At 44.8% G+C, this 15,438-nt stretch overlaps 2 long non-coding RNA genes across 2 annotated transcripts in view; both read left to right on the top strand.

The window, feature by feature from the left end:
• LOC140522125 (uncharacterized) overlaps nucleotides 1-9,337 on the top strand; it is a 384,637-nt gene extending 375,300 nt beyond the window's left edge. The window contains exons 3-4 of the long non-coding RNA XR_011973219.1: nucleotides 6,949-7,446; nucleotides 9,104-9,337. This is a non-coding gene — a long non-coding RNA (uncharacterized lncRNA). The remainder of the gene's footprint in view (nucleotides 1-6,948; nucleotides 7,447-9,103) is intronic.
• Nucleotides 9,338-11,718: 2,381 nt separating this feature from the next.
• On the top strand, nucleotides 11,719-13,992 carry LOC140522148 (uncharacterized). The gene is made up of 4 exons (XR_011973230.1): nucleotides 11,719-11,812; nucleotides 12,258-12,510; nucleotides 12,808-12,966; nucleotides 13,492-13,992. It is a non-coding gene; the product is annotated as an uncharacterized lncRNA (long non-coding RNA).
• The last annotated feature ends 1,446 nt before the right edge of the window (nucleotides 13,993-15,438 follow it).

Below are 15,438 nucleotides of genomic sequence, written 5' to 3'. Positions count from 1 at the left end.
CTTTGACTTAAAAACCCCATTGTAGGCTTGTAAATTGGCCTAATTTCAGTATTTTTGCATCTCAGAGAATAGGAAGACACAAAGGGAGAGAGAAAACAGTGAAGCATGTCATCAGTTCCATCTTGAATTCCTTGCTGACCTAAGGTGATCAGCTGCTCAATGTGTTTCTACACTGATATAACAAACTCCTTTTAATTCTTCTTGTCCTGAGTTTTGCCTGTTTAATCAAGGTGAAAGCCTGAGTGGAGAATTTGCCAGGTCCTTGGAACTTTTCTCCAAGAGTGAATAATCATACATTTTCAAGCCAAATATACCCAATTTAATAGAGAACAGTTTGGAAACATTATAACCACTCTCTTACAGCTTAAGTCATAAATTCATAGCATTTAGATGAAAAGAAAATTAAGTTTTCTAATGGTACAAGTGCATATCCCTTTAAAAGAATTTTTATTCAAATTAAAAACATACAATGGTTCTCCCAAATCCCCATTTGAGAAAATTTTTGAGCATAACATAAAAGATGTTACAATGTTAACACATGAAATGAACTTGCTAGTCAAAGAATATCAATTCAGCTGATTATCTTAGAATTATCTTAGAAAAAGCACTTTGTCCATTTATGCCTCTGACCCTCTAGGCTCACTGCATTCAGGGAGGAGCAAAGGGTAATTCTGATCCAGTTACGTTGGATTCTTACTCTTTTAGCTCCTAAACACATGCCCTTAAATGCAGCAGATAGTCTGAGTCCCCACGTGGCTTGGTGATGTGGTGAAGAAGAAATACATAGGGGCAGGTGAGGGAAGATGGGCCAACTCCCTTTATTGATCCGAGGGTCAGGGTATTTATAGACAGAAACTGAAAGTCTAGGTGATATACTGCTTGTCTCCTGTCCTGGTGATTTGGCCAGTCTTACTGTCTTAATGACTGTTAGCCTAGAAGGCATCTATTTTACATATCCCTTGTATTCTGTAGTTCTCTAGTTTGTCTCAGGGATACTGCAACATGGGGAGCAGGGGGCATGGAGAGCCATTCCAGATGATAATGAGCACAGTCCCAAAGAAGAGTTTCCCCCAAGGTCTATCCTGAACTTGTCAACTGCACTCCATCCTGGCCCTCAACAATTCCCCCTTTCTTTTGTTGTAACAGGAGATAAGGTACTTGGGTTTGAAGACCTTACCCATGGGAGAGAAGGCACCTATAAATAGGTGACTGATACAGAGAAACAAAGGGATAGAGGTAATATAGACATGAGCCAGTGGAACAGGGACACAAAGGGATTTGTATTAGCAAAATAATCCCAAATCACACTTGCAGCTTCACTGGGGTCAAGATTTTCCTTGGAGGCCAGATCTATATTATTAGCAATCTGATTAAGATCTTCAATATCCAAAGCAAGACTGCTATTCCCTATAGCCCATTCAAATGATTTCTCATCTTAGTCCAATTATATAGAGAGCTATTATAATAGACAGGAGTAACAGAAATAGAAATGAACCTATAATCCCATCTCATGGACAGTCTTGTTTCAAGAACATCCACTTCGTTTCCCACCACAATAGTTTCCCTTAAAGCATCCATTAAGTGGTATGTACAGATAAACCAAGGGATACAGAGGAAGCCAATGCTGCCTCATTCTGTATTTTAGTACAATGCCTAAAATAATGCAACTTATACATCTTTTCTGACTTACTTTCAACATGAACTGATTAAAAGTTTGATCAGATACAGACATATGCCGGCCTTTACTTTTGATAGGCACTAAAGCAAACCTGGGATGCATAATTACACATATAATGCTAATATTAGCTATATGAAAACCAACGTATTCAGTGATAGTACAATTGAAGCATGTTATTTCCCAATCATGAGAGCAAAAATTCTGTCTATATCAGTTTGTTCCCCAAAAACCTTTGACCCTCACCCTACCATAATTACCTCCTCTACCTTCTCTCCCCATGTCACCACCCTAACCCAAGGCGGATTATGTACAAAAAGTCTATCTATCTTCCTCTGCAGTTCCTTCTGCTGCAGTGGTCAGCTGGAGGGTGCCCAGAAGCAGAATGAGTGTCTTCACTGTCCTGTCAGTCTGAAGATCATGGCTTCTGCTTTTTCCTCGATCTGTATCTTCGCCAATGTATGGCAGAGGTCAGATGTTTCTTTCCGGTATCCAGATCGTTTCTTCACCATTTCCTGTGGAATACAAGCACACTCTCGCCCCCATGTTAACAGTTTGGGTCTTTTGATTTCACCTCCACTTTTTTTCAATCAGTGAGGTGTGTTTTGCCTTTTTGAAAATGTTTTTGAGCAGGCGTAAGCCTCTCTCTATCTGGTGTCAGTTATACAACATCATGTTAACTCTTCTCCTTATTGTTTTGCCTTCTTCTCCCCCTTCCTTTTGTTTTTGGAGGGGAGTTTTTATGTCATGCTTGTGACGTTCTACAATGGCCTGACCAGTAGGATTATATGGAATGCCAGTTCTATGCTATATTCTGTATGATAGACAGAACTTAGTAAAGGCTTGACTAGTTTAAGCTGGACCATGATCTGTTTTGTGGAATTTGTGGAGTACCTAGAGTTGCAAAACACCTAAACAGATGATCATAGTAAATTTTGTTGATTCCCCAGTCAGTGGGGTGGCAATAGTATGACCTGAATATGTGTCTATAGTCACATGAAGGTATTCATTCCTTCCAAATTCTGGGATGTATGTGACATCCATTTGCCATATTTCAAGAGGATTTCATCCCTGAGGGTTGATAGATTTATTTGATGGAGCTGGCAAAAATGGAATGCAATGTGGACAAGACTTTACAATGCTTCTTGCTTGTTCTCTAGTAATGTGAAATTGCCTGCGAAGCATGGAAGCTGACTGATGAAACTGGTTGTAGGAATGCTGTACTTCTCAAACTCTCAGTGTGAGCAAGCTGTCTGCTTGTCTATTTCCCTGTAAAATAGGCCCTGGCAGTTGTGTGTGAGATGGGACCCAAGATCTTTTGGGGTAAGGGATGAAGGTCTCAGCCCCTGAAATTGCTTCCTGCTGAGATTGGATGTAGAGCTGTCCCTGCACCTCGATAGGTCCTATTCAAGGGATACATAGCCTTTAGTGGAATCTCCACTCCAGTTCTCTTCCACAAGGACAAAGATTAAATTTATTTTTCTTAAGAGATGCCCCCTTTCAGCTGAGAGAGCTGGTCTCCCCCCTGACCCATGCAGAGCCAAGGAGCAAAGTTCAATGGCTCGCCCCAGTCCTTGACTTGTCAGTCTCTGGTTGTGAGATTGAAAAGGCCTCATTGGCTGCCTGAGACTTCCTGTGTGTGCAACTGAGTGTGTTGCAGTTTACCTCCCACCAGCATGGAGGAGATTCTAGGACAGCAGGTGGCAGAGCCACACACATTCCCTGGCCATTTGTGCTTACTTGGAAGCAGCAAGGAAGCAGTTAGGAGAAAGGGAGTGGCTGAACATTAATGGGAGGATGGTGATGATAGGAGGGGCCATCTGCTGAAAAAGAGAGAATGGAATAGGATCACTTAGGAATGTTGACAGGTTTTCCTTGACAAGGAGCAGGACTTCCTCCTGATGTCAGGCAGGGTGAAGGAGAAGACAGTGGCAGAAGGTGCCTAGAAATCAGAGATGAGGATAGAAGAACAGGGGACTCTGAAAATGACTTCCATTTTCTTCAGTAGAATATTAAGGCAGGTTCTCAGCTGAGAAAGCATGGTTGGCCAAGCTATGGAATGTCTGGGAAGGAAAGAAAATATCCTGAAGAACCAAGGTGGTGAGTGAGAGAGTGAGTTAACAAAGGTATCAAAGGATCCCCTCTGAGCACAGAAGCCCCAGGTGAGATTATGGAGCATCAGTTTGGAGTGGACACAGTCGGAGGGACTCAGGATTTTCTTCACCTTCATTAAGCAACATTGATGTCTGTGTATTTTTTTCTGAATTCAGTTTTCTGGCTGTTTTCCCCTTCCACTCTTAGGCACTGCTTTATCCAGGTCATTAGCCTTCTTCTATCTATTTTAACACAACTCTCTTCCCACTGGCTCTTTTCACCTCAGCCTCCACCTTCTCTCCCAGTTGTCTACCATGTCCCTGTTTGGGAGTTTTACTTAACTTTCTGATTTCGTTATCTTTTCCTCCTTTCTTTAGTTACATAATGCCCCCTTTGGCCCCTTCTTTTCTCTGAGTGAAGCCTTTCATTCATGATCCCTTCTCCTCTATGGCTTGATTTATTTCTTTTTCTACACTTTTTCTTCTAAGAAACATTCCTGAATTTGTGTTTTTCTCTTCCCATTTTGTCCACTATCATCCTTCAGTTCCTGTTCTGTGTATTTATTCATTACTTAAATCCTGTGTGATCACTCACACCTTAGAGAGAGTGTTACATTAGGTGCCTTCCACAAACCCTTCACACTCAGAGATTCCTTTATTCTTACAAACGGTTTTTCTCCCATCATTTTGCCAACTCAGAGAGGCTTAGTCATCTCACCACAGTCACACAGCTGCTCAGGGGGAGGGCTGATACTCAGCAAGGTCCCATCCCAAGGCTTACACTCTTTCCCCAAACATCCTTGGTGTTCTCAGGCCTCTGTTCCCCGAAGTAAATGGAAGGATCCTCAGCCCTCCCTCTTCTCTCTCTGTCCTCATTTCCTCTCCCAGAATAGGTAGATACAGACATGGAAGATACAGATGACAGATAGGTGATATTGATCGATGACACAGTTACAGATATTAATGATACATACGCATGTGATAAAGATGAGGCCATAGGGAATGATGGGCAAGGAGGTGACCTGAGAGTCAAGAAACACATCATCCAGTCCTGATTCTCACCCATGCTGTCTGTGTTCTTCAACTTAACCTCTGAGTGCTGAAGACAACTCCCCAGGGCTCTCCTTTGTAGAGAAGATTCCAAAATGCACTGGTTGATGTTAGTGTATGGAAATTTCTCACACTGAATCACATCGGGATGAATCAGTGCCTCTCTACTTACATTGCGGACAGCAAGGTGGTGCAGTGCAAGGAAAGCAGGGCCTGGATTCAGGAAGAACTAAGTTCAAATCTTGCCTCAGAGATTTACTTGATGATAAACCCTGACCATGTCATTTCAGCTCTGACTATCTCAGTTTACTCATCTGTAAAGTGGTTAGTCCTCCCCATCAGTGCTATTTGTTAAGAGGACTTCCCTCTTAGTGCAATTCTAAGGATAAAAGGAGATAAAATTTTAATGTACTTTGCCAACATGAGTGCAATCAAAAATGTCAACCACATAAAAATAGTAATTAATATTATTATTATCACATCCTCCATTAGATTATGAACCCCTCCGGAGCATGAAGTGTTCTGCATTTTCATTTTTGTCCCAAACACTTAGCATTGTTGTTCCCCATCTTTTTTAAATGTCCTTTGACCTGATGAATTTTCAATGCAGATCAAAGCAAACTTCTTTATTCTTTACTTTTCTTTGGATATTTTGGTCTGTGTCTTCTCTTACAACACGAATAATCTGGAAATGGGTTTGCCTGACTGCCCATGTATAACATACATCAGATTGCGTGCCTTTTCACTGAGAGAAAAGAAGTGGGAGGCAGAAAATTTGGAAGTCAAAAATTTAAAAAAAAGATTAAAATAACTGTTAGATGTAATTGGAAAAAATAAAGTATTTTTTAAAAGCATAAATGTGTGTTCATGTGTTCATTGGTCGAAGAAAGAAAGGAGAGGCTGGGGGCTGGGATGCCAAACAGGAGGCTCTTTTAATCCCCCCAGGACAGAAGTGATTATCCAGAAACCAAAGACTCTCCAGTGTGTCTCTTACTCAGTTATTCTCACTTTCATGTCCTCACATTGGCACACAGATTGACACAGATCCGCACCTCTGGAAAGAGTCACAAGCAGAATATAGGATGGATCACAGAAAGGGTCCTCACCTTCATGGCAAGTCTAGAATGGGAAAATGGGGACAAGGGCAGATATAACCTTTCTTTCCTCAGTGCTCAGAACAAATAGAGTAATGTCTTCTAGGGACTGACAAAACCCATTTCCCTAGGCAAGAGCCTCTGCTGGGCTTTTTCCCAGGGACCCAGGCTAGGATCTGTCCATGAACCTCACCCTCCTCACTGCCTCCTTGAGTTCACACCTTCTCCTGCAGAGGGAGGTAATGGAGCAGGTCCAGAAGCAGGGTCAGTTGAGGCACCTCCAAAGCCTACAAACTGTGAGCTCCTGCTGTCTCTGCCACCTGCCCAGGGTTGGAGCTCTCTCATGGTTATGGGGAATCTAGTCCTGGGACATAGAGAGAAGCCTTTCCTCATTTACCCAAACAAGTAGTACCAGTACTAAACATGAGCTTGCCTTTGCTCTTGATGTAACAGAGCTGGGGACATAAAAGAGTGAGGCTCCTCCCCCAGAGGCAGTCTCACCCAGTGTGACTCAGTGTGGCTTACTGGGTCCCTGAAGTGAGACTCCTACCAGACCTGGGGTTGTTTGGCATGTGGAGACCCAACGAACTTGTAGTGAGCCCTGCTCAGGATATCAAAGCTTCCTCCTTCCTTCTTACCCTCCCAGGGCTCCGAGTGCTCTCTCTGTAGGTGTCTAAAGGCCAGAATGGTCTCCCCATGGCAGCTCCTCTGGTTACTGGTGCTCTGGGCTCAGAGTAAGGCACAAGAGAGCAGTGAACGCTTTAGAAGATCACAAATTATAAGAGATTAAAGACTCAATCCAGTTGGTGAACAAGCTCAGTCTCCACAGAAGCAGATGGGGGCAGACCAGCAAGGCCAGCCACAGACCACAAGCATTGGGAAGTCTGTGGGAAAGATGGTTTCTATCTCATGATGACAGCCAATAAAACTACTTGCAAGTTGCTTACAGTTTCAGTGGTCTCCAGAAAATCTTCTTGTTTCTACGCTGTGACTTGGACATTGACGTTTCTATCTTCTACTTTTGTTGGTTTCCTAGATTCCCAAGAAGCCATTATGATGACTAAGTCTCCAGGACCCTTGTCTACATCTCCAGGAGAGACAGTCACCATCAGCTGCAAGGCCAGTGAGAGTTTTAATAAGTTTTGTGTTGTCTACTTTGATTGGTCCCAGCATAAGCCTGGCCAAGTCCCCAGGCTCCTCATCTACTATGCTACTGCACCGGCATCTGGAGTGCCTGCCTAGTTCAGTGGCAGTGGGTCTGACACAGATTTCACTCTCACCATCAGCAGCTTGGAGCCTCTGAGGATGCTGCAAATTATTACTGTCTGCAGTCTAGGCTCTTCCCATTCCCACAGTGCTTCAGACCTGCACAAAATCCTCCCCAGGCTGTTCAGGGGATTCAGCTCAGAGTAGCTTCCTCTCTGGTCCTCAGGGCAGAGCAGCTGCAACTCTTTGGGCAGGCTCACATCGCCCAGGGCCCACAGGGCCCCTGCTTCTAACAAAACCTTGTCGATCACAAACACTGTCTTCACAGGTAAGGCAGAGTGAAGGTGGCACAGCCCTCTGGGAAACAAAGGGGAAAATCCAAACAGGGGAAATGCTGACACTTCAAGTCCATTGACCTCTTTGCCTCCATAAGATGTTGTTTGGTTTTGTTTTTTGGTTGTTTGGAGTCGAAGTTTATGGGGAAGAGCCTTTGTTCTTGTTTTCTTTAGCAAATGATAGAAAGTTGTTGGCTGCCGATGTTCAGCTGTGTCTGACTCTTTGTGACCCCACTTGGGGTTTTCTTGGGAAATATCCTGGAGTGGTTTGCCATTTCCTTCTCGAGCTCATTTCACAGATGAGGAAACTGAGGGAAATAGGGTTAAGTGATTTACCCAGGTCACCAAGCTAGTAAGTGTCTAAGGTCAGATTTGAACTCAGGAATATGAATCTTTTGGATTCCAGGCCCAGCACTCCATCCACTGAGCCACCTGGCTACCATGATATAGACTAGGTTCCTTTCTCTCCAGTCCTGGCCACACTGGGCTCACAGGGCAGCCTTCATTATGACCTGGGCCTGACCAAAAGCCAAGGTGAATGCCCTGACTCACCCAGACACTGCCCAGTGAGAGACTAACCATTTCCTGCATCTGGAGATCAATGGCCTTTTGGGCTAACTCAGGGTAATGTGTGTACCAGGAGGGTTAGAGAATACCTCCCAGCAGGCATGTTGAGAGTTCCTTATAGAGCTGGTGGCAGAGCCATACCCATTCACTGACTATCTCTGCGAGGTGTCTCTTATTCTACTCTCTGACCCAAGGGATCTCTTGGTGGTATGAAGGCCCAAGGCCCTGTCCTTTCTCTTTAGGACCAAGAACACACAAATGTTTTCACTACTACTCCTCTGCCTTTTAGTCAGCCTTTGTCAGTGAAAAGAAGAGGGGATTGGCTCAACTCCTAGATTCATCTGAGTGGGGTCTTGGGTACCCATCCTCACAATGTTCCCAGATTCTTTCCTTCACTCTCATGGACCCAGTCCCAGGAATGGGCTTGCATGAAGTACCAGCATTTGCTTACATTGAATTTCTTTACATGAATTTTCTTACATGAAATGAAGCCACTGGAAAGCCTAGAGAAAGAGCATCTCAGTTGATGTGTAAAATGATCCTGTGGCAGCAAGGGAAATCAGATTTCCTCTAAGAGGAGGCCCTTGAGCTCAGCTTTAGAGAATAGTGGGCACCCTCAGAGTCAGAGGTATGTAGAGTGTTTTTCTGGAATAGGGTCCACCTTGGTCAAAGGTGTGGGGACAGAAAGTGAAATATCATTTGTGATTGAGAGCAAGGCAACACTTTAGTTTGGATTGTAGATCAAATGAAGGAGTGATTGTGTAATTAGTCTGGAAAGAATATTGAGCTTGATGGCAAAGGCTTTAAATGATAGAATGCTTTGCATTTTATCCTAGAGACCCAAAGAAATCATTCCAATTTAATCAATCAGTCTGTCCATAAAAATTTCTTAAGCACCTTCCATGTGCCAGACACATGGGGAGTTCTATGGTCAGATGACTGCTCCAGCTGAAGGACCAGAGACCCTCAGGACTTGACCTTGTATTTCATTTAATATATGGATACTTTCAGAGGCCTTTGGGGAGCTACCCTTTGGTCTACTGTTCCACTAAAATGAGAACCTTTTCTAAATTACCAAATAAGATGCAGGAATGAGGATGTGTGAAAGAAGCAGCAAGAATTAGGAAGAAGGAGTCTTAACTCTGAAGGTACCATCACAGCATGTGACTGAAATGGTGGTAAAGGACTGAGCCTCCAGCAGCCACAAGGTTTTCCATCAGTTGACCATATGTTACCTGATCTAGTATCCCATCATCTAGACCTAGAGACCCCAACAGCTGCTACTAGTTTACAGAATAAAGCTTCCTTTCCTCGAAATGTGTTTTAGATAGGTTGTGTGTGTATTAAGTATCCCTTACATTCACTGGTACTGACATCTCAGACCCAGCCACACTACCCTTGGGCAGGGTATTTGCATTCTCTGTACCTGTCTGTGAGTCTTCACGGAAATTCCTTTCACTGATTTTGTGAATAAAAAAGAATATTTTGGGTCTTACATTCAAACCTCCAATCATCAAGCTTCCAAGTCTGCCAATCAGCAAAACTGGTTCTATTGAGAAATCTCCCCATCTCCATCCTCCAACTGTGGGGTAGATCCAAGGAGAAACCCTCATGGACTGGGTTAAGAGGAAGGATGTTAGGGAAACAGGCAGGGCTGATTCCCCTGGATGCTGCTCCCTGCTTTAATACAGACATTGGCTCACAAGGTCCTCTTCTAGCCATGTGCTCAATAGGGGACCGGTGCCTTGATATAGAGCCTTACACGTTAGTGTTCATCCAGCAGTTCCCTTACCTGGAGAGTTCCCTGTAGGCCTACAATAAAAATTACATTCCTTAGGAAACTTCATTTTATCCCCTCAGAGCATAGGACCATCACAATTGAGAATGACCTTCTCTGACTCCCCTGAGACTTCCAATGTGGGAGTTTAGAAGAACACCATGGAATGAGGTGAAATGTGTTGGAATACATTGGAGTAGCAGGGGTGAATATTTTGGAAAGATGAATTTGGAATTTCAGTGGAGTCCAGCCCATTGACTGCTGTTGTCTACTCATCTTAAGTTTCCTAGGTTTCTCTCCACTGTTTTAGCTAAAGTATAATTTGAATTTTTTTGAGACTACTGTGTTCCCTGATCCATGAACACTTGGGATCTCTGGGAGATTTTACATACCTCAAAAGATGGGTTTTGGTGGCAAGAATGACCTCTGCATGAAACTACTCACATTCAGTCCAGAGAATTCTCATCTCAGCCCCAGGATACAGTTAATAAGATCCTTGATTTTCAGTTGATTCATGTGTAAAAATGAGACAAAGAGATGTTGTAATTTGTAAGTGAAATTGCTATTCCTTTGATGCAGAGTGAGGGATGGAGGAAGAAAGGTTGTAGAGCAATGGGATAGGGGAGCTCTGAGAGATGATTAGGCTTGTGTTTGGTACCCCTGGGGGAATTCTGTCCCTGGGATGAGCATTGGGACCCTGGGAAGAGGACAGGGAAGAAGACAGGTCATTATAGAAGGCTGAGGGCAGGGTAGGGCAGGGTAGGGTAGGACTCTTGGGGTCAGGAAGACCCTCCCTGAGGAGGTGGGCTGGAAGAAAAAGCACTAGAAGCTGAGAGATCCTTGCCTTCTGGGAGCTATCTCTGCACATGCAGGGGCCAAGTAGGTGTGAACGAGGGCCCCTCCCTCATACCACACTTCTGCTGGCTGCCATTTGCATTGGACTTTTTCTTCCCCCTCTGACCTCTTGGTGAGTGTCCTCCAGATATTCCAGGAGGAGACTCTAGGTCCTGGCTCTCAGGGTGGGCCCTGCTAGTTCTCCAGGCTCCCTGCCCCATCTCAAAGTTCCTAGGGTGCCATCCCTAGTTTTTGGGTTACAGTTCCCTGACCCACATATCTCAGCCACAGTATCTGATGGAGACAGAGCTCTGAGTCTGGAATCACTGAGGTTCTGACTGGTATCATCCCATCTGGGGTCTCAAGTCCCTTCTGACTCTTGGGTCTCTGTGGTAGTATGGAGGAGGGTTATCAGGTCAAAGGGAAGGAGTGAGAGTGGGTGACAAGTCCTCTTCCTGTCCAGGCCAAGCTGTCTTCCCAGCCTGACCCTCCCTTCTGTTCTCAAAGTTTGGTAGGGTCTCTCCTCTGAGGGCAGGCCAGATAACTCCTCTCAGACATCACATTTCATAATTTGCAGCAGGTCAGCATCCAGCCTAGGAAGAAAAGGCATAAACTAAATCTCCCCGCTCTGCCATCATTGTCTTGTCCCTCCCCAGCTCAGTCTGCAAAAGATGAAAGTTTGGAGCCAAAGAGAATGGATACTGGAACCCAGCATCATGGTTGCTCATCCCAGGTCAGGGCAGCCCATCCACAGAGCAGACCAGCATCAGTAAAGATAGAATCCAGGAGAGCCAAGGGAGCTTCATCCCCTTAGACACAGGTTGGCCTTTGCCATGCTGTCAACAGAGCAGAAATTGTCCTCCTGCTTCTGTTCATTTCCTCCTGCCTCAGACCACACACATCTCCCCAGGTCTCTCTGAAACCCTCTCATTTACCGTGTCTTAGTGCGAGTCAAGAAGCATTTAGGAAGTGGCTGCTCTGTGCCCAGCACTGTGCTAACCTCCTGGGGATGCGGAGAACATTAAAAGAATAACAGCCCCCACCCTCCATGAGGTCATAGTCCATTGAGAGAAAGCATCTCATCGGCTGTGTCCACACCAGCTCTCTGCAGCATGGGTGGGAGGCACCTGAGAGGGAAGGCTCTGGCACTTTCCTAACCTGGAAAAGCTTGTTCTCTGAAGGTGAGATTTTAACGGAGATGTGATGGAAACCAGGACACCCAGGTGAAGGGAGAGGGTGAGAGACAGCCATTGGAAAGGCACAGACCAAGGAAGGTCAAGGATCAGCCAGGAGGCCAGTGTCCCTGGTCAGAGAGGAGAAGAGGACCAGGAGGAAAGCCTGGTCCTGGCATAGCAGGAGGAGACTCACCAAGAAGTCAGAGGGGGAAGTCCTATACAAGTGGCAGCCAGTAGAAGTGAGGAATGGGGAGGGGTCCTAGTTCAGACCTACCTGGCACCTGCCTGTGCCCAGATGGCTCCCAGAAGGCAAGGCTCTCTTAGCTTCTAGTGCTTCGGCTTCCAGTCAGCCAGCTCAGGGTAGATCCTCCTGATCCCAAGAATCCCACCCTGCCCTGCCCTACCCTCCACCTTCTAGAATGACCTCTCTTTTTCCCTGTCCTTTTCCTAGGCTTCCAATGTTCACCCCAAGGACAGAATTCCCTGAGGGCTACAACATACAAGCCCAATCATCTCTCAGAGCTCCCCTACACCATTGCTCTACCACCTTTCTCCCTCCATCCCTCACTCTGCACCAAAGGAATAGCCATTTCACTTACAAATTACAGTATCTCTTTGTCTCATTTTTACGGAAGAATCAACTAAAAATCAAGAATCTTCTTAAGTGTCTCCCAGGACTGAGAAAACGATTCTCTGGATTGAATGTGAGTAGTTTCATGCAGGGTACATTTTTGCTACTAAAACCCATCTTTCAAAATACCTATAATCGCCGAGAGATCTCAAATGGTCATGGGTTAGTCTCAAAAAAAGTAGTCTCAAAAAAAAAGGAAAATTATACTTTAGCTAAAAAAATGGAGAGAAATCTAGGGATCTTAAGATTGGCAGACATCAACAGCCAATGGGTCAGACTCCATGAAATTCCAAATTCATCTTTCCAAAATATTTCACCCTGTTTATTGCCTACTCCAATGTATTCCATCACAATTCACCTCATTCCACAGTGTTCTTCTATACTCCCACATTGGAAGTCTCACTGGAGTCAGTGAAGGTCATTCTCAATTGTGATGGTCCTGTGCTCTGAGGGGATAAAATCAAGTTTCCTAAGGAATGACAGAAAAAGAAATGTAATCTTCATTCTAGCCCTATAGGGAACTCTCCAGGTAAGGGAAGTGTTGGATGAACAGTAAAGTATAAGGCTCTATATCGTGGCATTGTAGAGGGCTGAGCTCTGGACCCTGGCCCCCTGGTGAGCCTGGAGATGCCCTGGGGTGAGAACCTGCCTTCGGGTGCTGGGAACGCCCCTTACAGAGCTGGCTCTGCCTCCAGGGCGGAACATGGGTGGAGCTCCGGCAGGGTATATGGGGGTTGGGGGAATAAAGGAAGGTTGGGAGGAATGATGTAAGCAATAAAGTGAAGTAAAGCTACCTCCTCGGGTGCACTCTTTGGTCATTCCCCTCCCCAACAGGAGGAGGCGGAGAGGTCCGAAGACCAGGAAATCGGTTAGCTTACAGGAAGGGTAACTTTCCAGGCAATGGCTCAGGGACAGCCCTGAGCATGGCAACAATCCCCTATTTAGCAGATGGTTAGAAGAGGACATAGTGAGCCAATGTCTGTATTAAAGCAGGGAGCAGCATCCAGGGGAACCAGCCCTGCCTCTTTCTCTAACATTCTTCCTCTTAACGCAGTCCATGAGGTTCTATCATTGGGTCTACCTGACAGTTGGAAGATGGAGATGGGGAGATTTCTCAATGGAAGTTTTACTGAATGGCACACTTGACAGCTTGATGATCTGAAGTTTGAATGTGAGACTCAAAATATTGCCCTTCTTTTAAATTTACAAAGTCAGTGAAAGGAATTTCTATGAAGAATCACATACGGGTACAGAGAATGCAATTCCCCTGCCTGTGGAGGTTGTGGCTGAGCATGAGGTGTCAGTCCCAGTGAATATAAGGGACACTTATACACACACAAGCTATCTGAAACACATTTCTAGGGAAGGAAGCTTTGTTCCATAAAGTAGTACCATGATGGGATATTGGACTGGTTAATGGATGGTCAACTGGTGGAAAACCATTAGGCAACTGGAACCTCAGCCCTCTACTCCCATTTGAACCTCCTGCTGAAGGTACCTGATGGTACCTTCAGAGTTAAGACTCCTTCCTCCTAATTCTGGCGACTTCCTTCACTCTTCCTCATTCCTTCATTCTAATTTGGTTGTTTAGAAAAGGTTTTCATATTTGTGAACCAGTAGATAAAATGGCAGTTCCTCCCAGGCCTCTGAAAGTATCTATATAGCAAATAAGTATCTCCAGTCCTTCAACAGATAACCATAGAACTCCTCATGTGCCTGAAACATAGAAGGTGCTTAATAAAAGTTTATGGACAGACTGATTGATCAAATTAGAATGGTTTCTTTGGGTTCCTAGGATAAAATACAAAGCACTCTGTCATCTAAAGTCTTTGCCACCAAGCTCAGCATCCCTTTCCAGACAAATTATGTGATACATTCCTTTATTTCTTCTACAATCCAAACTAAAGGATTTTCTTGCTCTCCATCACAAATGATATTTCACCTCCTATCTCCACACCTTTGTGACCGTGCCTTATTCCTGAAAAGCACTCTATGCATCTCTTCCTCTGAGAAAGCATATTATTCTTTAAAGCTGAGCTCAAGGCACTCCTCTTAGAGGAAATCTGCTTTCCCTGGCTGCATATGGCTGACTTTCTATATCAACTATTTTCCATATCAGCCTTTCTCTAGGCCTTCCCATGGTTTCATTTCATATAAGAAAACTCTTACAGGTAAGGAAATTCATGCAAAGAAATTCAATGTAAGCAAATGCTTGTACTTCATGCAAGCCTATTCCTGGGACTGGGTCCATGAGAGTGAAGGAAAGAGTGTGGGAACAGGATGGGGAGGATGGGAACTCAAGACCCTCTTGCGATGAATCTAGGAGTTGAGGCAATCCCCTCTTCTTTTCAGTGACAAAGCCTGGCTAGAAAGCCTTGGAGCAGTACTGAACCCATTTGTGTGTTCTTGGTCCTAAATGGAATGGACATGGCCTTGGGCCATCATACCACCAAGAGATCCCTTGGGTCAGAGAGTAGAATCAGAGACACATAGCAGAGATAGCCAGTGAATGGGTGTGACCCTGCCACCAGCACTATAAGGAACTCTCAACATGGCTGCTGGGACGTACACTCCAAACCTCCTGGTACACACATTACTCTTAACCAATAAGGACATTGATCTCCAGATACAGGAAATGATGAGTCTTTCACTGGGCAGTGGTTGGGTGAGTCAGAGCATTTACCTTGGCATTTGGTTAGGCTCACGTCATAAAGAAGCCTGCCCTGTGAGCCCAGTCTGGCCAGGATGGGAGAAAAAGTCATGTACTCTATATCATGGCAGCCAGGTGGCTCAGTGGATAGAGTGCTGGGCCTGGAATCCAAAAGACTCATAATCCTGAGTTCAGTTCTTACCTTCAACACTTGCTAGCTATGTGAGCATGGACAAATTACTTAACCCTGTTTGCCTCAGTTTCTTCATCTCTGAAATGAGCTGGAGGAGGAAATCGCAAACCAGTCTAGGACATTTGCCAAGAAAATTTCAAGTGGGGTCACAAAGAGTC

This window comes from Notamacropus eugenii, chromosome 1, assembly GCF_028372415.1.
Source record: "Notamacropus eugenii isolate mMacEug1 chromosome 1, mMacEug1.pri_v2, whole genome shotgun sequence".
NCBI lineage: Eukaryota > Metazoa > Chordata > Mammalia > Diprotodontia > Macropodidae > Notamacropus > Notamacropus eugenii.
Note: the sequence above shows the minus strand (reverse complement) of the source record. Positions and strands in the feature narration are given on the sequence as shown.